Here is a 22,868-nt window from a genome sequence, read left to right as displayed (position 1 = left end):
TCGGCTGCTACTGGTGTTGCTGGTTGTGACTGCTGATAACAGATGCCGTAGCAATCAATTCATGGAGTGAGTTGTATGTTTTGCGATAGTCTGTCTCTGACAAGGAAGCACAGGTGATATAGGTGCGAACACAGGAAGCTTGCAGCCCCTCGCTGCCTGCAGACACAGAGCAGCCACACTAGAAGAGCGGCCTAAGCCGTAGGCGAAATGTGCTCATTCGCTTTAGCGCGACGTCGAACTATAAATAAGGCTGTCACTAGCGTGAGCGTTGCGTGAGCGTCGTGTAAAGTCGGAAAAGTCATCTGCATGGGTGATTGCCAAGTTTGGGGAGCGTTTCGTAGTACGATCAGTGCAATGGGGACGCGGAAACTTGTTGTGTCCCAGTGTTTTGCAGTTGGACGACAAGAGTTTTACACAGTAGCAAAGAGCGAGGCACTGAGTTAGCATGAACAATGGAGAGCACAATGGGGCTCGAGATGTGCTTGTTACCTCAGGTGCTGTATGGTTGTGGACAAGGAGTGAAATGGACCAATTTGTGACCGCCCTTTCAATTTAAGACGTTCAAAACAGACGGAATTTGCATTCGTAATACCAGAGCATCGAAACTACTTGGAACTCTTGTGTATATGAACGTGTCCGCGCCTTTGTATTCTGGTATCTTCGCCGCTACAAACCAATCAACCATCGTGTCCGTGCACATCAGAGTCGCAAAGAATGGAGAATAGCCAGGCTTGGTCGTGTGTGTAGCTGTAGCTCAGTTGGCAGATCGTTCGCTTAGCGTGTGAACGGTCTCGGGTTCAAGCCCCGGCTCCTCCATGTTTTGTGGTCAGTGCATGGTAAGTGTTGGTCGCGGCGAACATAAACGCACGCAAGAAGTTGCAAAACCAGCGTCACAGACTGATACGATGTATACTGTCATAAGGAGAGCAAGATGTAAGTGTGGGGACCGGCTGTTATCGTGGTGTTATCGAGTGCAGATCTGTCTTAGGTATCACGGCTTAACGTCATTGAAGTCTAGAGGTGGACAACACCTTCGCCTTACTCAGAGCGGTGTCTGAACTCTATTTTCGACGTTATGCGTGCCACTTTCATTGTGGCCAACTACGATTCGATACAGAATGCACGAAACCTGAAAGACACCCTCACTGATACATAGAGAGTAGTGTTTGTCTGCGGAATAATGGGAGTGCAAGGGTCTGTGACGTTGATATGACTGTATGTAGCACTACTAGTTATCGGGGGAGGGTGGGCGTAGCTCAGATGGTAGAGCGCTCGCTTAGTGTGCGAGAGGTACTGGGATCGATACCCAGCGCCTCCAGAATTTCTAACACACCAACATGCGCACCTTGCCATGCAAGTGGAATAATTCCCAACCGGCAGAGGTGTGTAGGCAGATACAAGCGAACGATTAGCATCCACAATTGCGCCGATTTCACGTAAATCCCACTGCACGTTCCCATTCTTTGCGTGCAGTCGGCTGCTACTGGTGTTGCTGGTTGTGACTGCTGATAACAGATGCCGTAGCAATCAATTCATGGAGTGAGTTGTATGTTTTGCGACAGTCTGTCTCTGACAAGGAAGCACAGGTGATATAGGTGCGAACACAGGAAGCTTGCAGCCCCTCGCTGCCTGCAGACACAGAGCAGCCACACTAGAAGAGCGGCCTAAGCCGTAGGCGAAATGTGCTCATTCGCTTTGGCGCGACGTCGAACTATAAATAAGGCTGTCACTAGCGTGAGCGTTGCGTGAGCGTCGTGTAAAGTCGGAAAAGTCATCTGCATGGGTGATTGCCAAGTTTGGGGAGCGTTTCGTAGTACGATCAGTGCAATGGGGACGCGGAAACTTGTTGTGTCCCAGTGTTTTGCAGTTGGACGACAAGAGTTTTACACAGTAGCAAAGAGCGAGGCACTGAGTTAGCATGAACAATGGAGAGCACAATGGGGCTCGAGATGTGCTTGTTACCTCAGGTGCTGTATGGTTGTGGACAAGGAGTGAAATGGACCAATTTGTGACCGCACTTTCAATTTAAGACGTTCAAAACAGACGGAATTTGCATTCGTAATACCAGAGCATCGAAACTACTTGGAACTCTTGTGTATATGAACGTGTCCGCGCCTTTGTATTCTGGTACCTTCGCCGCTACAAACCAACCAACCATCGTGTCCGTGCACATCAGAGTCGCAAAGAATGGAGAATAGCCAGGCTTGGTCGGGTGTGTAGCTGTAGCTCAGTTGGCAGATCGTTCGCTTAGCGTGTGAACGGTCTCGGGTTCAAGCCCCGGCTCCTCCATGTTTTGTGGTCAGTGCATGGTAAGTGTTGGTCGCGGCGAACATAAACGCACGCAAGAAGTTGCAAAACCAGCGTCACAGACTGATACGATGTATACTGTCATAAGGAGAGCAAGATGTAAGTGTGGGGACCGGCTGTTATCGTGGTGTTATCGAGTGCAGATCTGTCTTAGGTATCACGGCTTAACGTCATTGAAGTCTAGAGGTGGACAACACGTTCGCCTTACTCAGAGCGGTGTCTGAACTCTATTTTCGACGTTATGCGTGCCACTTTCATTGTGGCCAACTACGATTCGATACAGAATGCACGAAACCTGAAAGACACCCTCACTGATACATAGAGAGTAGTGTTTGTCTGCGGAATAATGGGAGTGCAAGGGTATGTGACGTTGATATGACTGTATGTAGCACTACTAGTTATCGGGGGAGGGTGGGCGTAGCTCAGATGGTAGAGCGCTCGCTTAGTGTGCGAGAGGTACTGGGATCGATACCCAGCGCCTCCAGAATTTCTAACACACCTACATGCGCACCTTGCCATGCAAGTGGAATAATTCCCAACCGGCAGAGGTGTGTAGGCAGATACAAGCGAACGATTAGCATCCACAATTGCGCCGATTTCACGTAAATCCCACTGCACGTTCCCATTCTTTGCGTGCAGTCGGCTGCTACTGGTGTTGCTGGTTGTGACTGCTGATAACAGATGCCGTAGCAATCAATTCATGGAGTGAGTTGTATGTTTTGCGATAGTCTGTCTCTGACAAGGAAGCACAGGTGATATAGGTGCGAACACAGGAAGCTTGCAGCCCCTCGCTGCCTGCAGACACAGAGCAGCCACACTAGAAGAGCGGCCTAAGCCGTAGGCGAAATGTGCTCATTCGCTTTAGCGCGACGTCGAACTATAAATAAGGCTGTCACTAGCGTGAGCGTTGCGTGAGCTTCGTGTAAAGTCGGAAAAGTCATCTGCATGGGTGATTGCCAAGTTTGGGGAGCGTTTCGTAGTACGATCAGTGCAATGGGGACGCGGAAACTTGTTGTGTCCCAGTGTTTTGCAGTTGGACGACAAGAGTTTTACACAGTAGCAAAGAGCGAGGCACTGAGTTAGCATGAACAATGGAGAGCACAATGGGGCTCGAGATGTGCTTGTTACCTCAGGTGCTGTATGGTTGTGGACAAGGAGTGAAATGGACCAATTTGTGACCGCCCTTTCAATTTAAGACGTTCAAAACAGACGGAATTTGCATTCGTAATACCAGAGCATCGAAACTACTTGGAACTCTTGTGTATATGAACGTGTCCGCGCCTTTGTATTCTGGTACCTTCGCCGCTACAAACCAATCAACCATCGTGTCCGTGCACATCAGAGTCGCAAAGAATGGAGAATAGCCAGGCTTGGTCGTGTGTGTAGCTGTAGCTCAGTTGGCAGATCGTTCGCTTAGCGTGTGAACGGTCTCGGGTTCAAGCCCCGGCTCCTCCATGTTTTGTGGTCAGTGCATGGTAAGTGTTGGTCGCGGCGAACATAAACGCACGCAAGAAGTTGCAAAACCAGCGTCACAGACTGATACGATGTATACGGTCATAAGGAGAGCAAGATGTAAGTGTGGGGACCGGCTGTTATCGTGGTGTTATCGAGTGCAGATCTGTCTTAGGTATCACGGCTTAACGTCATTGAAGTCTAGAGGTGGACAACACGTTCGCCTTACTCAGAGCGGTGTCTGAACTCTATTTTCGACGTTATGCGTGCCACTTTCATTGTGGCCAACTACGATTCGATACAGAATGCACGAAACCTGAAAGACACCCTCACTGATACATAGAGAGTAGTGTTTGTCTGCGGAATAATGGGAGTGCAAGGGTCTGTGACGTTGATATGACTGTATGTAGCACTACTAGTTATCGGGGGAGGGTGGGCGTAGCTCAGATGGTAGAGCGCTCGCTTAGTGTGCGAGAGGTACTGGGATCGATACCCAGCGCCTCCAGAATTTCTAACACACCTACATGCGCACCTTGCCATGCAAGTGGAATAATTCCCAACCGGCAGAGGTGTGTAGGCAGATACAAGCGAACGATTAGCATCCACAATTGCGCCGATTTCACGTAAATCCCACTGCACGTTCCCATTCTTTGCGTGCAGTCGGCTGCTACTGGTGTTGCTGGTTGTGACTGCTGATAACAGATGCCGTAGCAATCAATTCATGGAGTGAGTTGTATGTTTTGCGATAGTCTGTCTCTGACAAGGAAGCACAGGTGATATAGGTGCGAACACAGGAAGCTTGCAGCCCCTCGCTGCCTGCAGACACAGAGCAGCCACACTAGAAGAGCGGCCTAAGCCGTAGGCGAAATGTGCTCATTCGCTTTAGCGCGACGTCGAACTATAAATAAGGCTGTCACTAGCGTGAGCGTCGTGTAAAGTCGGAAAAGTCATCTGCATGGGTGATTGCCAAGTTTGGGGAGCGTTTCGTAGTACGATCAGTGCAATGGGGACGCGGAAACTTGTTGTGTCCCAGTGTTTTGCAGTTGGACGACAAGAGTTTTACACAGTAGCAAAGAGCGAGGCACTGAGTTAGCATGAACAATGGAGAGCACAATGGGGCTCGAGATGTGCTTGTTACCTCAGGTGCTGTATGGTTGTGGACAAGGAGTGAAATGGACCAATTTGTGACCGCCCTTTCAATTTAAGACGTTCAAAACAGACGGAATTTGCATTCGTAATACCAGAGCATCGAAACTACTTAGAACTCTTGTGTATATGAACGTGTCCGCGCCTTTGTATTCTGGTACCTTCGCCGCTACAAACCAACCAACCATCGTGTCCGTGCACATCAGAGTCGCAAAGAATGGAGAATAGCCAGGCTTGGTCGTGTGTGTAGCTGTAGCTCAGTTGGCAGATCGTTCGCTTAGCGTGTGAACGGTCTCGGGTTCAAGCCCCGGCTCCTCCATGTTTTGTGGTCAGTGCATGGTAAGTGTTGGTCGCGGCGAACATAAACGTACGCAAGAAGTTGCAAAACCAGCGTCACAGACTGATACGATGTATACGGTCATAAGGAGAGCAAGCTGTAAGTGTGGGGACCGGCTGTTATCGTGGTGTTATCGAGTGCAGATCTGTCTTAGGTATCACGGCTTAACGTCATTGAAGTCTAGAGGTGGACAACACTTTCGCCTTACTCAGAGCGGTGTCTGAACTCTATTTTCGACGTTATGCGTGCCACTTTCATTGTGGCCAACTACGATTCGATACAGAATGCACGAAACCTGAAAGACACCCTCACTGATACATAGAGAGTAGTGTTTGTCTGCGGAATAATGGGAGTGCAAGGGTCTGTGACGTTGATATGACTGTATGTAGCACTACTAGTTATCGGGGGAGGGTGGGCGTAGCTCAGATGGTAGAGCGCTCGCTTAGTGTGCGAGAGGTACTGGGATCGATACCCAGCGCCTCCAGAATTTCTAACACACCAACATGCGCACCTTGCCATGCAAGTGGAATAATTCCCAACCGGCAGAGGTGTGTAGGCAGATACAAGCGAACGATTAGCATCCACAATTGCGCCGATTTCACGTAAATCCCACTGCACGTTCCCATTCTTTGCGTGCAGTCGGCTGCTACTGGTGTTGCTGGTTGTGACTGCTGATAACAGATGCCGTAGCAATCAATTCATGGAGTGAGTTGTATGTTTTGCGATAGTCTGTCTCTGACAAGGAAGCACAGGTGATATAGGTGCGAACACAGGAAGCTTGCAGCCCCTCGCTGCCTGCAGACACAGAGCAGCCACACTAGAAGAGCGGCCTAAGCCGTAGGCGAAATGTGCTCATTCGCTTTGGCGCGACGTCGAACTATAAATAAGGCTGTCACTAGCGTGAGCGTTGCGTGAGCGTCGTGTAAAGTCGGAAAAGTCATCTGCATGGGTGATTGCCAAGTTTGGGGAGCGTTTCGTAGTACGATCAGTGCAATGGGGACGCGGAAACTTGTTGTGTCCCAGTGTTTTGCAGTTGGACGACAAGAGTTTTACACAGTAGCAAAGAGCGAGGCACTGAGTTAGCATGAACAATGGAGAGCACAATGGGGCTCGAGATGTGCTTGTTACCTCAGGTGCTGTATGGTTGTGGACAAGGAGTGAAATGGACCAATTTGTGACCGCCCTTTCAATTTAAGACGTTCAAAACAGACGGAATTTGCATTCGTAATACCAGAGCATCGAAACTACTTGGCACTCTTGTGTATATGAACGTGTCCGCGCCTTTGTATTCTGGTACCTTCGCCGCTACAAACCAACCAACCATCGTGTCCGTGCACATCAGAGTCGCAAAGAATGGAGAATAGCCAGGCTTGGTCGGGTGTGTAGCTGTAGCTCAGTTGGCAGATCGTTCGCTTAGCGTGTGAACGGTCTCGGGTTCAAGCCCCGGCTCCTCCATGTTTTGTGGTCAGTGCATGGTAAGTGTTGGTCGCGGCGAACATAAACGCACGCAAGAAGTTGCAAAACCAGCGTCACAGACTGATACGATGTATACTGTCATAAGGAGAGCAAGATGTTAGTGTGGGGACCGGCTGTTATCGTGGTGTTATCGAGTGCAGATCTGTCTTAGGTATCACGGCTTAACGTCATTGAAGTCTAGAGGTGGACAACACGTTCGCCTTACTCAGAGCGGTGTCTGAACTCTATTTTCGACGTTATGCGTGCCACTTTCATTGTGGCCAACTACGATTCGATACAGAATGCACGAAACCTGAAAGACACCCTCACTGATACATAGAGAGTAGTGTTTGTCTGCGGAATAATGGGAGTGCAAGGGTCTGTGACGTTGATATGACTGTATGTAGCACTACTAGTTATCGGGGGAGGGTGGGCGTAGCTCAGATGGTAGAGCGCTCGCTTAGTGTGCGAGAGGTACTGGGATCGATACCCAGCGCCTCCAGAATTTCTAACACACCTACATGCGCACCTTGCCATGCAAGTGGAATAATTCCCAACCGGCAGAGGTGTGTAGGCAGATACAAGCGAACGATTAGCATCCACAATTGCGCCGATTTCACGTAAATCCCACTGCACGTTCCCATTCTTTGCGTGCAGTCGGCTGCTACTGGTGTTGCTGGTTGTGACTGCTGATAACAGATGCCGTAGCAATCAATTCATGGAGTGAGTTGTATGTTTTGCGATAGTCTGTCTCTGACAAGGAAGCACAGGTGATATAGGTGCGAACACAGGAAGCTTGCAGCCCCTCGCTGCCTGCAGACACAGAGCAGCCACACTAGAAGAGCGGCCTAAGCCGTAGGCGAAATGTGCTCATTCGCTTTAGCGCGACGTCGAACTATAAATAAGGCTGTCACTAGCGTGAGCGTTGCGTGAGCGTCGTGTAAAGTCGGAAAAGTCATCTGCATGGGTGATTGCCAAGTTTGGGGAGCGTTTCGTAGTACGATCAGTGCAATGGGGACGCGGAAACTTGTTGTGTCCCAGTGTTTTGCAGTTGGACGACAAGAGTTTTACACAGTAGCAAAGAGCGAGGCACTGAGTTAGCATGAACAATGGAGAGCACAATGGGGCTCGAGATGTGCTTGTTACCTCAGGTGCTGTATGGTTGTGGACAAGGAGTGAAATGGACCAATTTGTGACCGCCCTTTCAATTTAAGACGTTCAAAACAGACGGAATTTGCATTCGTAATACCAGAGCATCGAAACTACTTGGAACTCTTGTGTATATGAACGTGTCCGCGCCTTTGTATTCTGGTACCTTCGCCGCTACAAACCAACCAACCATCGTGTCCGTGCACATCAGAGTCGCAAAGAATGGAGAATAGCCAGGCTTGGTCGGGTGTGTAGCTGTAGCTCAGTTGGCAGATCGTTCGCTTAGCGTGTGAACGGTCTCGGGTTCAAGCCCCGGCTCCTCCATGTTTTGTGGTCAGTGCATGGTAAGTGTTGGTCGCGGCGAACATAAACGCACGCAAGAAGTTGCAAAACCAGCGTCACAGACTGATACGATGTATACTGTCATAAGGAGAGCAAGATGTTAGTGTGGGGACCGGCTGTTATCGTGGTGTTATCGAGTGCAGATCTGTCTTAGGTATCACGGCTTAACGTCATTGAAGTCTAGAGGTGGACAACACGTTCGCCTTACTCAGAGCGGTGTCTGAACTCTATTTTCGACGTTATGCGTGCCACTTTCATTGTGGCCAACTACGATTCGATACAGAATGCACGAAACCTGAAAGACACCCTCACTGATACATAGAGAGTAGTGTTTGTCTGCGGAATAATGGGAGTGCAAGGGTCTGTGACGTTGATATGACTGTATGTAGCACTACTAGTTATCGGGGGAGGGTGGGCGTAGCTCAGATGGTAGAGCGCTCGCTTAGTGTGCGAGAGGTACTGGGATCGATACCCAGCGCCTCCAGAATTTCTAACACACCTACATGCGCACCTTGCCATGCAAGTGGAATAATTCCCAACCGGCAGAGGTGTGTAGGCAGATACAAGCGAACGATTAGCATCCACAATTGCGCCGATTTCACGTAAATCCCACTGCACGTTCCCATTCTTTGCGTGCAGTCGGCTGCTACTGGTGTTGCTGGTTGTGACTGCTGATAACAGATGCCGTAGCAATCAATTCATGGAGTGAGTTGTATGTTTTGCGATAGTCTGTCTCTGACAAGGAAGCACAGGTGATATAGGTGCGAACACAGGAAGCTTGCAGCCCCTCGCTGCCTGCAGACACAGAGCAGCCACACTAGAAGAGCGGCCTAAGCCGTAGGCGAAATGTGCTCATTCGCTTTAGCGCGACGTCGAACTATAAATAAGGCTGTCACTAGCGTGAGCGTTGCGTGAGCGTCGTGTAAAGTCGGAAAAGTCATCTGCATGGGTGATTGCCAAGTTTGGGGAGCGTTTCGTAGTACGATCAGTGCAATGGGGACGCGGAAACTTGTTGTGTCCCAGTGTTTTGCAGTTGGACGACAAGAGTTTTACACAGTAGCAAAGAGCGAGGCACTGAGTTAGCATGAACAATGGAGAGCACAATGGGGCTCGAGATGTGCTTGTTACCTCAGGTGCTGTATGGTTGTGGACAAGGAGTGAAATGGACCAATTTGTGACCGCCCTTTCAATTTAAGACGTTCAAAACAGACGGAATTTGCATTCGTAATACCAGAGCATCGAAACTACTTGGAACTCTTGTGTATATGAACGTGTCCGCGCCTTTGTATTCTGGTACCATCGCCGCTACAAACCAATCAACCATCGTGTCCGTGCACATCAGAGTCGCAAAGAATGGAGAATAGCCAGGCTTGGTCGTGTGTGTAGCTGTAGCTCAGTTGGCAGATCGTTCGCTTAGCGTGTGAACGGTCTCGGGTTCAAGCCCCGGCTCCTCCATGTTTTGTGGTCAGTGCATGGTAAGTGTTGGTCGCGGCGAACATAAACGCACGCAAGAAGTTGCAAAACCAGCGTCACAGACTGATACGATGTATACTGTCATAAGGAGAGCAAGATGTAAGTGTGGGGACCGGCTGTTATCGTGGTGTTATCGAGTGCAGATCTGTCTTAGGTATCACGGCTTAACGTCATTGAAGTCTAGAGGTGGACAACACGTTCGCCTTACTCAGAGCGGTGTCTGAACTCTATTTTCGACGTTATGCGTGCCACTTTCATTGTGGCCAACTACGATTCGATACAGAATGCACGAAACCTGAAAGACACCCTCACTGATACATAGAGAGTAGTGTTTGTCTGCGGAATAATGGGAGTGCAAGGGTCTGTGACGTTGATATGACTGTATGTAGCACTACTAGTTATCGGGGGAGGGTGGGCGTAGCTCAGATGGTAGAGCGCTCGCTTAGTGTGCGAGAGGTACTGGGATCGATACCCAGCGCCTCCAGAATTTCTAACACACCTACATGCGCACCTTGCCATGCAAGTGGAATAATTCCCAACCGGCAGAGGTGTGTAGGCAGATACAAGCGAACGATTAGCATCCACAATTGCGCCGATTTCACGTAAATCCCACTGCACGTTCCCATTCTTTGCGTGCAGTCGGCTGCTACTGGTGTTGCTGGTTGTGACTGCTGATAACAGATGCCGTAGCAATCAATTCATGGAGTGAGTTGTATGTTTTGCGATAGTCTGTCTCTGACAAGGAAGCACAGGTGATATAGGTGCGAACACAGGAAGCTTGCAGCCCCTCGCTGCCTGCAGACACAGAGCAGCCACACTAGAAGAGCGGCCTAAGCCGTAGGCGAAATGTGCTCATTCGCTTTAGCGCGACGTCGAACTATAAATAAGGCTGTCACTAGCGTGAGCGTTGCGTAAAGTCGGAAAAGTCATCTGCATGGGTGATTGCCAAGTTTGGGGAGCGTTTCGTAGTACGATCAGTGCAATGGGGACGCGGAAACTTGTTGTGTCCCAGTGTTTTGCAGTTGGACGACAAGAGTTTTACACAGTAGCAAAGAGCGAGGCACTGAGTTAGCATGAACAATGGAGAGCACAATGGGGCTCGAGATGTGCTTGTTACCTCAGGTGCTGTATGGTTGTGGACAAGGAGTGAAATGGACCAATTTGTGACCGCCCTTTCAATTTAAGACGTTCAAAACAGACGGAATTTGCATTCGTAATACCAGAGCATCGAAACTACTTGGAACTCTTGTGTATATGAACGTGTCCGCGCCTTTGTATTCTGGTACCTTCGCCGCTACAAACCAACCAACCATCGTGTCCGTGCACATCAGAGTCGCAAAGAATGGAGAATAGCCAGGCTTGGTCGGGTGTGTAGCTGTAGCTCAGTTGGCAGATCGTTCGCTTAGCGTGTGAACGGTCTCGGGTTCAAGCCCCGGCTCCTCCATGTTTTGTGGTCAGTGCATGGTAAGTGTTGGTCGCGGCGAACATAAACGCACGCAAGAAGTTGCAAAACCAGCGTCACAGACTGATACGATGTATACTGTCATAAGGAGAGCAAGATGTTAGTGTGGGGACCGGCTGTTATCGTGGTGTTATCGAGTGCAGATCTGTCTTAGGTATCACGGCTTAACGTCATTGAAGTCTAGAGGTGGACAACACGTTCGCCTTACTCAGAGCGGTGTCTGAACTCTATTTTCGACGTTATGCGTGCCACTTTCATTGTGGCCAACTACGATTCGATACAGAATGCACGAAACCTGAAAGACACCCTCACTGATACATAGAGAGTAGTGTTTGTCTGCGGAATAATGGGAGTGCAAGGGTCTGTGACGTTGATATGACTGTATGTAGCACTACTAGTTATCGGGGGAGGGTGGGCGTAGCTCAGATGGTAGAGCGCTCGCTTAGTGTGCGAGAGGTACTGGGATCGATACCCAGCGCCTCCAGAATTTCTAACACACCTACATGCGCACCTTGCCATGCAAGTGGAATAATTCCCAACCGGCAGAGGTGTGTAGGCAGATACAAGCGAACGATTAGCATCCACAATTGCGCCGATTTCACGTAAATCCCACTGCACGTTCCCATTCTTTGCGTGCAGTCGGCTGCTACTGGTGTTGCTGGTTGTGACTGCTGATAACAGATGCCGTAGCAATCAATTCATGGAGTGAGTTGTATGTTTTGCGATAGTCTGTCTCTGACAAGGAAGCACAGGTGATATAGGTGCGAACACAGGAAGCTTGCAGCCCCTCGCTGCCTGCAGACACAGAGCAGCCACACTAGAAGAGCGGCCTAAGCCGTAGGCGAAATGTGCTCATTCGCTTTAGCGCGACGTCGAACTATAAATAAGGCTGTCACTAGCGTGAGCGTTGCGTGAGCGTCGTGTAAAGTCGGAAAAGTCATCTGCATGGGTGATTGCCAAGTTTGGGGAGCGTTTCGTAGTACGATCAGTGCAATGGGGACGCGGAAACTTGTTGTGTCCCAGTGTTTTGCAGTTGGACGACAAGAGTTTTACACAGTAGCAAAGAGCGAGGCACTGAGTTAGCATGAACAATGGAGAGCACAATGGGGCTCGAGATGTGCTTGTTACCTCAGGTGCTGTATGGTTGTGGACAAGGAGTGAAATGGACCAATTTGTGACCGCCCTTTCAATTTAAGACGTTCAAAACAGACGGAATTTGCATTCGTAATACCAGAGCATCGAAACTACTTGGAACTCTTGTGTATATGAACGTGTCCGCGCCTTTGTATTCTGGTACCATCGCCGCTACAAACCAATCAACCATCGTGTCCGTGCACATCAGAGTCGCAAAGAATGGAGAATAGCCAGGCTTGGTCGTGTGTGTAGCTGTAGCTCAGTTGGCAGATCGTTCGCTTAGCGTGTGAACGGTCTCGGGTTCAAGCCCCGGCTCCTCCATGTTTTGTGGTCAGTGCATGGTAAGTGTTGGTCGCGGCGAACATAAACGCACGCAAGAAGTTGCAAAACCAGCGTCACAGACTGATACGATGTATACTGTCATAAGGAGAGCAAGATGTAAGTGTGGGGACCGGCTGTTATCGTGGTGTTATCGAGTGCAGATCTGTCTTAGGTATCACGGCTTAACGTCATTGAAGTCTAGAGGTGGACAACACGTTCGCCTTACTCAGAGCGGTGTCTGAACTCTATTTTCGACGTTATGCGTGCCACTTTCATTGTGGCCAACTACGATTCGATACAGAATGCACGAAACCTGAAAGACACCCTCACTGATACATAGAGAGTAGTGTTTGTCTGCGGAATAATGGGAGTGCAAGGGTCTGTGACGTTGATATGACTGTATGTAGCACTACTAGTTATCGGGGGAGGGTGGGCGTAGCTCAGATGGTAGAGCGCTCGCTTAGTGTGCGAGAGGTACTGGGATCGATACCCAGCGCCTCCAGAATTTCTAACACACCTACATGCGCACCTTGCCATGCAAGTGGAATAATTCCCAACCGGCAGAGGTGTGTAGGCAGATACAAGCGAACGATTAGCATCCACAATTGCGCCGATTTCACGTAAATCCCACTGCACGTTCCCATTCTTTGCGTGCAGTCGGCTGCTACTGGTGTTGCTGGTTGTGACTGCTGATAACAGATGCCGTAGCAATCAATTCATGGAGTGAGTTGTATGTTTTGCGATAGTCTGTCTCTGACAAGGAAGCACAGGTGATATAGGTGCGAACACAGGAAGCTTGCAGCCCCTCGCTGCCTGCAGACACAGAGCAGCCACACTAGAAGAGCGGCCTAAGCCGTAGGCGAAATGTGCTCATTCGCTTTAGCGCGACGTCGAACTATAAATAAGGCTGTCACTAGCGTGAGCGTTGCGTGAGCGTCGTGTAAAGTCGGAAAAGTCATCTGCATGGGTGATTGCCAAGTTTGGGGAGCGTTTCGTAGTACGATCAGTGCAATGGGGACGCGGAAACTTGTTGTGTCCCAGTGTTTTGCAGTTGGACGACAAGAGTTTTACACAGTAGCAAAGAGCGAGGCACTGAGTTAGCATGAACAATGGAGAGCACAATGGGGCTCGAGATGTGCTTGTTACCTCAGGTGCTGTATGGTTGTGGACAAGGAGTGAAATGGACCAATTTGTGACCGCCCTTTCAATTTAAGACGTTCAAAACAGACGGAATTTGCATTCGTAATACCAGAGCATCGAAACTACTTGGCACTCTTGTGTATATGAACGTGTCCGCGCCTTTGTATTCTGGTACCTTCGCCGCTACAAACCAACCAACCATCGTGTCCGTGCACATCAGAGTCGCAAAGAATGGAGAATAGCCAGGCTTGGTCGGGTGTGTAGCTGTAGCTCAGTTGGCAGATCGTTCGCTTAGCGTGTGAACGGTCTCGGGTTCAAGCCCCGGCTCCTCCATGTTTTGTGGTCAGTGCATGGTAAGTGTTGGTCGCGGCGAACATAAACGCACGCAAGAAGTTGCAAAACCAGCGTCACAGACTGATACGATGTATACTGTCATAAGGAGAGCAAGATGTTAGTGTGGGGACCGGCTGTTATCGTGGTGTTATCGAGTGCAGATCTGTCTTAGGTATCACGGCTTAACGTCATTGAAGTCTAGAGGTGGACAACACGTTCGCCTTACTCAGAGCGGTGTCTGAACTCTATTTTCGACGTTATGCGTGCCACTTTCATTGTGGCCAACTACGATTCGATACAGAATGCACGAAACCTGAAAGACACCCTCACTGATACATAGAGAGTAGTGTTTGTCTGCGGAATAATGGGAGTGCAAGGGTCTGTGACGTTGATATGACTGTATGTAGCACTACTAGTTATCGGGGGAGGGTGGGCGTAGCTCAGATGGTAGAGCGCTCGCTTAGTGTGCGAGAGGTACTGGGATCGATACCCAGCGCCTCCAGAATTTCTAACACACCTACATGCGCACCTTGCCATGCAAGTGGAATAATTCCCAACCGGCAGAGGTGTGTAGGCAGATACAAGCGAACGATTAGCATCCACAATTGCGCCGATTTCACGTAAATCCCACTGCACGTTCCCATTCTTTGCGTGCAGTCGGCTGCTACTGGTGTTGCTGGTTGTGACTGCTGATAACAGATGCCGTAGCAATCAATTCATGGAGTGAGTTGTATGTTTTGCGATAGTCTGTCTCTGACAAGGAAGCACAGGTGATATAGGTGCGAACACAGGAAGCTTGCAGCCCCTCGCTGCCTGCAGACACAGAGCAGCCACACTAGAAGAGCGGCCTAAGCCGTAGGCGAAATGTGCTCATTCGCTTTAGCGCGACGTCGAACTATAAATAAGGCTGTCACTAGCGTGAGCGTTGCGTGAGCGTCGTGTAAAGTCGGAAAAGTCATCTGCATGGGTGATTGCCAAGTTTGGGGAGCGTTTCGTAGTACGATCAGTGCAATGGGGACGCGGAAACTTGTTGTGTCCCAGTGTTTTGCAGTTGGACGACAAGAGTTTTACACAGTAGCAAAGAGCGAGGCACTGAGTTAGCATGAACAATGGAGAGCACAATGGGGCTCGAGATGTGCTTGTTACCTCAGGTGCTGTATGGTTGTGGACAAGGAGTGAAATGGACCAATTTGTGACCGCCCTTTCAATTTAAGACGTTCAAAACAGACGGAATTTGCATTCGTAATACCAGAGCATCGAAACTACTTGGAACTCTTGTGTATATGAACGTGTCCGCGCCTTTGTATTCTGGTACCTTCGCCGCTACAAACCAACCAACCATCGTGTCCGTGCACATCAGAGTCGCAAAGAATGGAGAATAGCCAGGCTTGGTCGGGTGTGTAGCTGTAGCTCAGTTGGCAGATCGTTCGCTTAGCGTGTGAACGGTCTCGGGTTCAAGCCCCGGCTCCTCCATGTTTTGTGGTCAGTGCATGGTAAGTGTTGGTCGCGGCGAACATAAACGCACGCAAGAAGTTGCAAAACCAGCGTCACAGACTGATACGATGTATACTGTCATAAGGAGAGCAAGATGTTAGTGTGGGGACCGGCTGTTATCGTGGTGTTATCGAGTGCAGATCTGTCTTAGGTATCACGGCTTAACGTCATTGAAGTCTAGAGGTGGACAACACGTTCGCCTTACTCAGAGCGGTGTCTGAACTCTATTTTCGACGTTATGCGTGCCACTTTCATTGTGGCCAACTACGATTCGATACAGAATGCACGAAACCTGAAAGACACCCTCACTGATACATAGAGAGTAGTGTTTGTCTGCGGAATAATGGGAGTGCAAGGGTCTGTGACGTTGATATGACTGTATGTAGCACTACTAGTTATCGGGGGAGGGTGGGCGTAGCTCAGATGGTAGAGCGCTCGCTTAGTGTGCGAGAGGTACTGGGATCGATACCCAGCGCCTCCAGAATTTCTAACACACCTACATGCGCACCTTGCCATGCAAGTGGAATAATTCCCAACCGGCAGAGGTGTGTAGGCAGATACAAGCGAACGATTAGCATCCACAATTGCGCCGATTTCACGTAAATCCCACTGCACGTTCCCATTCTTTGCGTGCAGTCGGCTGCTACTGGTGTTGCTGGTTGTGACTGCTGATAACAGATGCCGTAGCAATCAATTCATGGAGTGAGTTGTATGTTTTGCGATAGTCTGTCTCTGACAAGGAAGCACAGGTGATATAGGTGCGAACACAGGAAGCTTGCAGCCCCTCGCTGCCTGCAGACACAGAGCAGCCACACTAGAAGAGCGGCCTAAGCCGTAGGCGAAATGTGCTCATTCGCTTTAGCGCGACGTCGAACTATAAATAAGGCTGTCACTAGCGTGAGCGTTGCGTGAGCGTCGTGTAAAGTCGGAAAAGTCATCTGCATGGGTGATTGCCAAGTTTGGGGAGCGTTTCGTAGTACGATCAGTGCAATGGGGACGCGGAAACTTGTTGTGTCCCAGTGTTTTGCAGTTGGACGACAAGAGTTTTACACAGTAGCAAAGAGCGAGGCACTGAGTTAGCATGAACAATGGAGAGCACAATGGGGCTCGAGATGTGCTTGTTACCTCAGGTGCTGTATGGTTGTGGACAAGGAGTGAAATGGACCAATTTGTGACCGCCCTTTCAATTTAAGACGTTCAAAACAGACGGAATTTGCATTCGTAATACCAGAGCATCGAAACTACTTGGAACTCTTGTGTATATGAACGTGTCCGCGCCTTTGTATTCTGGTACCATCGCCGCTACAAACCAATCAACCATCGTGTCCGTGCACATCAGAGTCGCAAAGAATGGAGAATAGCCAGGCTTGGTCGTGTGTGTAGCTGTAGCTCAGTTGGCAGATCGTTCGCTTAGCGTGTGAACGGTCTCGGGTTCAAGCCCCGGCTCCTCCATATTTTGTGGTCAGTGCATGGTAAGTGTTGGTCGCGGCGAACATAAACGCACGCAAGAAGTTGCAAAACCAGCGTCACAGACTGATACGATGTATACTGTCATAAGGAGAGCAAGATGTAAGTGTGGGGACCGGCTGTTATCGTGGTGTTATCGAGTGCAGATCTGTCTTAGGTATCACGGCTTAACGTCATTGAAGTCTAGAGGTGGACAACACGTTCGCCTTACTCAGAGCGGTGTCTGAACTCTATTTTCGACGTTATGCGTGCCACTTTCATTGTGGCCAACTACGATTCGATACAGAATGCACGAAACCTGAAAGACACCCTCACTGATACATAGAGAGTAGTGTTTGTCTGCGGAATAATGGGAGTGCAAGGGTCTGTGACGTTGATATGACTGTATGTAGCACTACTAGTTATCGGGGGAGGGTGGGCGTAGCTCAGATGGTAGAGCGCTCGCTTAGTGTGCGAGAGGTACTGGGATCGATACCCAGCGCCTCCAGAATTTCTAACACACCTACATGCGCACCTTGCCATGCAAGTGGAATAATTCCCAACCGGCAGAGGTGTGTAGGCAGATACAAGCGAACGATTAGCATCCACAATTGCGCCGATTTCACGTAAATCCCACTGCACGTTCCCATTCTTTGCGTGCAGTCGGCTGCTACTGGTGTTGCTGGTTGTGACTGCTGATAACAGATGCCGTAGCAATCAATTCATGGAGTGAGTTGTATGTTTTGCGATAGTCTGTCTCTGACAAGGAAGCACAGGTGATATAGGTGCGAACACAGGAAGCTTGCAGCCCCTCGCTGCCTGCAGACACAGAGCAGCCACACTAGAAGAGCGGCCTAAGCCGTAGGCGAAATGTGCTCATTCGCTTTAGCGCGACGTCGAACTATAAATAAGGCTGTCACTAGCGTGAGCGTTGCGTGAGCGTCGTGTAAAGTCGGAAAAGTCATCTGCATGGGTGATTGCCAAGTTTGGGGAGCGTTTCGTAGTACGATCAGTGCAATGGGGACGCGGAAACTTGTTGTGTCCCAGTGTTTTGCAGTTGGACGACAAGAGTTTTACACAGTAGCAAAGAGCGAGGCACTGAGTTAGCATGAACAATGGAGAGCACAATGGGGCTCGAGATGTGCTTGTTACCTCAGGTGCTGTATGGTTGTGGACAAGGAGTGAAATGGACCAATTTGTGACCGCCCTTTCAATTTAAGACGTTCAAAACAGACGGAATTTGCATTCGTAATACCAGAGCATCGAAACTACTTGGAACTCTTGTGTATATGAACGTGTCCGCGCCTTTGTATTCTGGTACCTTCGCCGCTACAAACCAATCAACCATCGTGTCCGTGCACATCAGAGTCGCAAAGAATGGAGAATAGCCAGGCTTGGTCGTGTGTGTAGCTGTAGCTCAGTTGGCAGATCGTTCGCTTAGCGTGTGAACGGTCTCGGGTTCAAGCCCCGGCTCCTCCATGTTTTGTGGTCAGTGCATGGTAAGTGTTGGTCGCGGCGAACATAAACGCACGCAAGAAGTTGCAAAACCAGCGTCACAGACTGATACGATGTATACTGTCATAAGGAGAGCAAGATGTAAGTGTGGGGACCGGCTGTTATCGTGGTGTTATCGAGTGCAGATCTGTCTTAGGTATCACGGCTTAACGTCATTGAAGTCTAGAGGTGGACAACACGTTCGCCTTACTCAGAGCGGTGTCTGAACTCTATTTTCGACGTTATGCGTGCCACTTTCATTGTGGCCAACTACGATTCGATACAGAATGCACGAAACCTGAAAGACACCCTCACTGATACATAGAGAGTAGTGTTTGTCTGCGGAATAATGGGAGTGCAAGGGTCTGTGACGTTGATATGACTGTATGTAGCACTACTAGTTATCGGGGGAGGGTGGGCGTAGCTCAGATGGTAGAGCGCTCGCTTAGTGTGCGAGAGGTACTGGGATCGATACCCAGCGCCTCCAGAATTTCTAACACACCTACATGCGCACCTTGCCATGCAAGTGGAATAATTCCCAACCGGCAGAGGTGTGTAGGCAGATACAAGCGAACGATTAGCATCCACAATTGCGCCGATTTCACGTAAATCCCACTGCACGTTCCCATTCTTTGCGTGCAGTCGGCTGCTACTGGTGTTGCTGGTTGTGACTGCTGATAACAGATGCCGTAGCAATCAATTCATGGAGTGAGTTGTATGTTTTGCGATAGTCTGTCTCTGACAAGGAAGCACAGGTGATATAGGTGCGAACACAGGAAGCTTGCAGCCCCTCGCTGCCTGCAGACACAGAGCAGCCACACTAGAAGAGCGGCCTAAGCCGTAGGCGAAATGTGCTCATTCGCTTTGGCGCGACGTCGAACTATAAATAAGGCTGTCACTAGCGTGAGCGTTGCGTGAGCGTCGTGTAAAGTCGGAAAAGTCATCTGCATGGGTGATTGCCAAGTTTGGGGAGCGTTTCGTAGTACGATCAGTGCAATGGGGACGCGGAAACTTGTTGTGTCCCAGTGTTTTGCAGTTGGACGACAAGAGTTTTACACAGTAGCAAAGAGCGAGGCACTGAGTTAGCATGAACAATGGAGAGCACAATGGGGCTCGAGATGTGCTTGTTACCTCAGGTGCTGTATGGTTGTGGACAAGGAGTGAAATGGACCAATTTGTGACCGCCCTTTCAATTTAAGACGTTCAAAACAGACGGAATTTGCATTCGTAATACCAGAGCATCGAAACTACTTGGAACTCTTGTGTATATGAACGTGTCCGCGCCTTTGTATTCTGGTACCTTCGCCGCTACAAACCAACCAACCATCGTGTCCGTGCACATCAGAGTCGCAAAGAATGGAGAATAGCCAGGCTTGGTCGGGTGTGTAGCTGTAGCTCAGTTGGCAGATCGTTCGCTTAGCGTGTGAACGGTCTCGGGTTCAAGCCCCGGCTCCTCCATGTTTTGTGGTCAGTGCATGGTAAGTGTTGGTCGCGGCGAACATAAACGCACGCAAGAAGTTGCAAAACCAGCGTCACAGACTGATACGATGTATACTGTCATAAGGAGAGCAAGATGTTAGTGTGGGGACCGGCTGTTATCGTGGTGTTATCGAGTGCAGATCTGTCTTAGGTATCACGGCTTAACGTCATTGAAGTCTAGAGGTGGACAACACGTTCGCCTTACTCAGAGCGGTGTCTGAACTCTATTTTCGACGTTATGCGTGCCACTTTCATTGTGGCCAACTACGATTCGATACAGAATGCACGAAACCTGAAAGACACCCTCACTGATACATAGAGAGTAGTGTTTGTCTGCGGAATAATGGGAGTGCAAGGGTCTGTGACGTTGATATGACTGTATGTAGCACTACTAGTTATCGGGGGAGGGTGGGCGTAGCTCAGATGGTAGAGCGCTCGCTTAGTGTGCGAGAGGTACTGGGATCGATACCCAGCGCCTCCAGAATTTCTAACACACCTACATGCGCACCTTGCCATGCAAGTGGAATAATTCCCAACCGGCAGAGGTGTGTAGGCAGATACAAGCGAACGATTAGCATCCACAATTGCGCCGATTTCACGTAAATCCCACTGCACGTTCCCATTCTTTGCGTGCAGTCGGCTGCTACTGGTGTTGCTGGTTGTGACTGCTGATAACAGATGCCGTAGCAATCAATTCATGGAGTGAGTTGTATGTTTTGCGATAGTCTGTCTCTGACAAGGAAGCACAGGTGATATAGGTGCGAACACAGGAAGCTTGCAGCCCCTCGCTGCCTGCAGACACAGAGCAGCCACACTAGAAGAGCGGCCTAAGCCGTAGGCGAAATGTGCTCATTCGCTTTAGCGCGACGTCGAACTATAAATAAGGCTGTCACTAGCGTGAGCGTTGCGTGAGCGTCGTGTAAAGTCGGAAAAGTCATCTGCATGGGTGATTGCCAAGTTTGGGGAGCGTTTCGTAGTACGATCAGTGCAATGGGGACGCGGAAACTTGTTGTGTCCCAGTGTTTTGCAGTTGGACGACAAGAGTTTTACACAGTAGCAAAGAGCGAGGCACTGAGTTAGCATGAACAATGGAGAGCACAATGGGGCTCGAGATGTGCTTGTTACCTCAGGTGCTGTATGGTTGTGGACAAGGAGTGAAATGGACCAATTTGTGACCGCCCTTTCAATTTAAGACGTTCAAAACAGACGGAATTTGCATTCGTAATACCAGAGCATCGAAACTACTTGGAACTCTTGTGTATATGAACGTGTCCGCGCCTTTGTATTCTGGTACCTTCGCCGCTACAAACCAACCAACCATCGTGTCCGTGCACATCAGAGTCGCAAAGAATGGAGAATAGCCAGGCTTGGTCGGGTGTGTAGCTGTAGCTCAGTTGGCAGATCGTTCGCTTAGCGTGTGAACGGTCTCGGGTTCAAGCCCCGGCTCCTCCATGTTTTGTGGTCAGTGCATGGTAAGTGTTGGTCGCGGCGAACATAAACGCACGCAAGAAGTTGCAAAACCAGCGTCACAGACTGATACGATGTATACTGTCATAAGGAGAGCAAGATGTTAGTGTGGGGACCGGCTGTTATCGTGGTGTTATCGAGTGCAGATCTGTCTTAGGTATCACGGCTTAACGTCATTGAAGTCTAGAGGTGGACAACACGTTCGCCTTACTCAGAGCGGTGTCTGAACTCTATTTTCGACGTTATGCGTGCCACTTTCATTGTGGCCAACTACGATTCGATACAGAATGCACGAAACCTGAAAGACACCCTCACTGATACATAGAGAGTAGTGTTTGTCTGCGGAATAATGGGAGTGCAAGGGTCTGTGACGTTGATATGACTGTATGTAGCACTACTAGTTATCGGGGGAGGGTGGGCGTAGCTCAGATGGTAGAGCGCTCGCTTAGTGTGCGAGAGGTACTGGGATCGATACCCAGCGCCTCCAGAATTTCTAACACACCTACATGCGCACCTTGCCATGCAAGTGGAATAATTCCCAACCGGCAGAGGTGTGTAGGCAGATACAAGCGAACGATTAGCATCCACAATTGCGCCGATTTCACGTAAATCCCACTGCACGTTCCCATTCTTTGCGTGCAGTCGGCTGCTACTGGTGTTGCTGGTTGTGACTGCTGATAACAGATGCCGTAGCAATCAATTCATGGAGTGAGTTGTATGTTTTGCGATAGTCTGTCTCTGACAAGGAAGCACAGGTGATATAGGTGCGAACACAGGAAGCTTGCAGCCCCTCGCTGCCTGCAGACACAGAGCAGCCACACTAGAAGAGCGGCCTAAGCCGTAGGCGAAATGTGCTCATTCGCTTTAGCGCGACGTCGAACTATAAATAAGGCTGTCACTAGCGTGAGCGTTGCGTGAGCGTCGTGTAAAGTCGGAAAAGTCATCTGCATGGGTGATTGCCAAGTTTGGGGAGCGTTTCGTAGTACGATCAGTGCAATGGGGACGCGGAAACTTGTTGTGTCCCAGTGTTTTGCAGTTGGACGACAAGAGTTTTACACAGTAGCAAAGAGCGAGGCACTGAGTTAGCATGAACAATGGAGAGCACAATGGGGCTCGAGATGTGCTTGTTACCTCAGGTGCTGTATGGTTGTGGACAAGGAGTGAAATGGACCAATTTGTGACCGCCCTTTCAATTTAAGACGTTCAAAACAGACGGAATTTGCATTCGTAATACCAGAGCATCGAAACTACTTGGAACTCTTGTGTATATGAACGTGTCCGCGCCTTTGTATTCTGGTACCATCGCCGCTACAAACCAATCAACCATCGTGTCCGTGCACATCAGAGTCGCAAAGAATGGAGAATAGCCAGGCTTGGTCGTGTGTGTAGCTGTAGCTCAGTTGGCAGATCGTTCGCTTAGCGTGTGAACGGTCTCGG

At 49.6% G+C, this 22,868-nt stretch overlaps 15 non-coding genes across 15 annotated transcripts; all 15 read left to right on the top strand.

Moving 5' to 3' along the window:
- The first annotated feature begins 1,244 nt into the window (after positions 1-1,244).
- Trnat-agu (transfer RNA threonine (anticodon AGU)) lies at positions 1,245-1,318 on the top strand. Its single transcript has one exon. It is a non-coding gene; the product is annotated as a tRNA-Thr (tRNA).
- A 1,399-nt stretch (positions 1,319-2,717) lies between these two features.
- Positions 2,718-2,791, top strand: Trnat-agu (transfer RNA threonine (anticodon AGU)). The gene has a single exon. It is a non-coding gene; the product is annotated as a tRNA-Thr (tRNA).
- A 1,399-nt stretch (positions 2,792-4,190) lies between these two features.
- On the top strand, positions 4,191-4,264 carry Trnat-agu (transfer RNA threonine (anticodon AGU)). The gene has a single exon. It is a non-coding gene; the product is annotated as a tRNA-Thr (tRNA).
- A 1,388-nt stretch (positions 4,265-5,652) lies between these two features.
- Trnat-agu (transfer RNA threonine (anticodon AGU)) lies at positions 5,653-5,726 on the top strand. The gene has a single exon. It is a non-coding gene; the product is annotated as a tRNA-Thr (tRNA).
- A 1,399-nt stretch (positions 5,727-7,125) lies between these two features.
- On the top strand, positions 7,126-7,199 carry Trnat-agu (transfer RNA threonine (anticodon AGU)). Its single transcript has one exon. It is a non-coding gene; the product is annotated as a tRNA-Thr (tRNA).
- A 1,399-nt stretch (positions 7,200-8,598) lies between these two features.
- Trnat-agu (transfer RNA threonine (anticodon AGU)) lies at positions 8,599-8,672 on the top strand. Its single transcript has one exon. It is a non-coding gene; the product is annotated as a tRNA-Thr (tRNA).
- Positions 8,673-10,071: 1,399 nt separating this feature from the next.
- On the top strand, positions 10,072-10,145 carry Trnat-agu (transfer RNA threonine (anticodon AGU)). The gene has a single exon. It is a non-coding gene; the product is annotated as a tRNA-Thr (tRNA).
- Positions 10,146-11,533: 1,388 nt separating this feature from the next.
- Trnat-agu (transfer RNA threonine (anticodon AGU)) lies at positions 11,534-11,607 on the top strand. The gene has a single exon. It is a non-coding gene; the product is annotated as a tRNA-Thr (tRNA).
- A 1,399-nt stretch (positions 11,608-13,006) lies between these two features.
- On the top strand, positions 13,007-13,080 carry Trnat-agu (transfer RNA threonine (anticodon AGU)). Its single transcript has one exon. It is a non-coding gene; the product is annotated as a tRNA-Thr (tRNA).
- A 1,399-nt stretch (positions 13,081-14,479) lies between these two features.
- Positions 14,480-14,553, top strand: Trnat-agu (transfer RNA threonine (anticodon AGU)). Its single transcript has one exon. It is a non-coding gene; the product is annotated as a tRNA-Thr (tRNA).
- A 1,399-nt stretch (positions 14,554-15,952) lies between these two features.
- On the top strand, positions 15,953-16,026 carry Trnat-agu (transfer RNA threonine (anticodon AGU)). The gene has a single exon. It is a non-coding gene; the product is annotated as a tRNA-Thr (tRNA).
- A 1,399-nt stretch (positions 16,027-17,425) lies between these two features.
- Trnat-agu (transfer RNA threonine (anticodon AGU)) lies at positions 17,426-17,499 on the top strand. The gene has a single exon. It is a non-coding gene; the product is annotated as a tRNA-Thr (tRNA).
- A 1,399-nt stretch (positions 17,500-18,898) lies between these two features.
- On the top strand, positions 18,899-18,972 carry Trnat-agu (transfer RNA threonine (anticodon AGU)). The gene has a single exon. It is a non-coding gene; the product is annotated as a tRNA-Thr (tRNA).
- Positions 18,973-20,371: 1,399 nt separating this feature from the next.
- Positions 20,372-20,445, top strand: Trnat-agu (transfer RNA threonine (anticodon AGU)). Its single transcript has one exon. It is a non-coding gene; the product is annotated as a tRNA-Thr (tRNA).
- Positions 20,446-21,844: 1,399 nt separating this feature from the next.
- On the top strand, positions 21,845-21,918 carry Trnat-agu (transfer RNA threonine (anticodon AGU)). The gene has a single exon. It is a non-coding gene; the product is annotated as a tRNA-Thr (tRNA).
- Positions 21,919-22,868: the final 950 nt, after the last annotated feature.

The sequence above is a fragment of the Schistocerca gregaria genome, unplaced genomic scaffold (genome assembly GCF_023897955.1).
Source record: "Schistocerca gregaria isolate iqSchGreg1 unplaced genomic scaffold, iqSchGreg1.2 ptg000180l, whole genome shotgun sequence".
NCBI lineage: Eukaryota > Metazoa > Arthropoda > Insecta > Orthoptera > Acrididae > Schistocerca > Schistocerca gregaria.
This window is presented reverse-complemented; position numbering and strand designations above follow the sequence as displayed.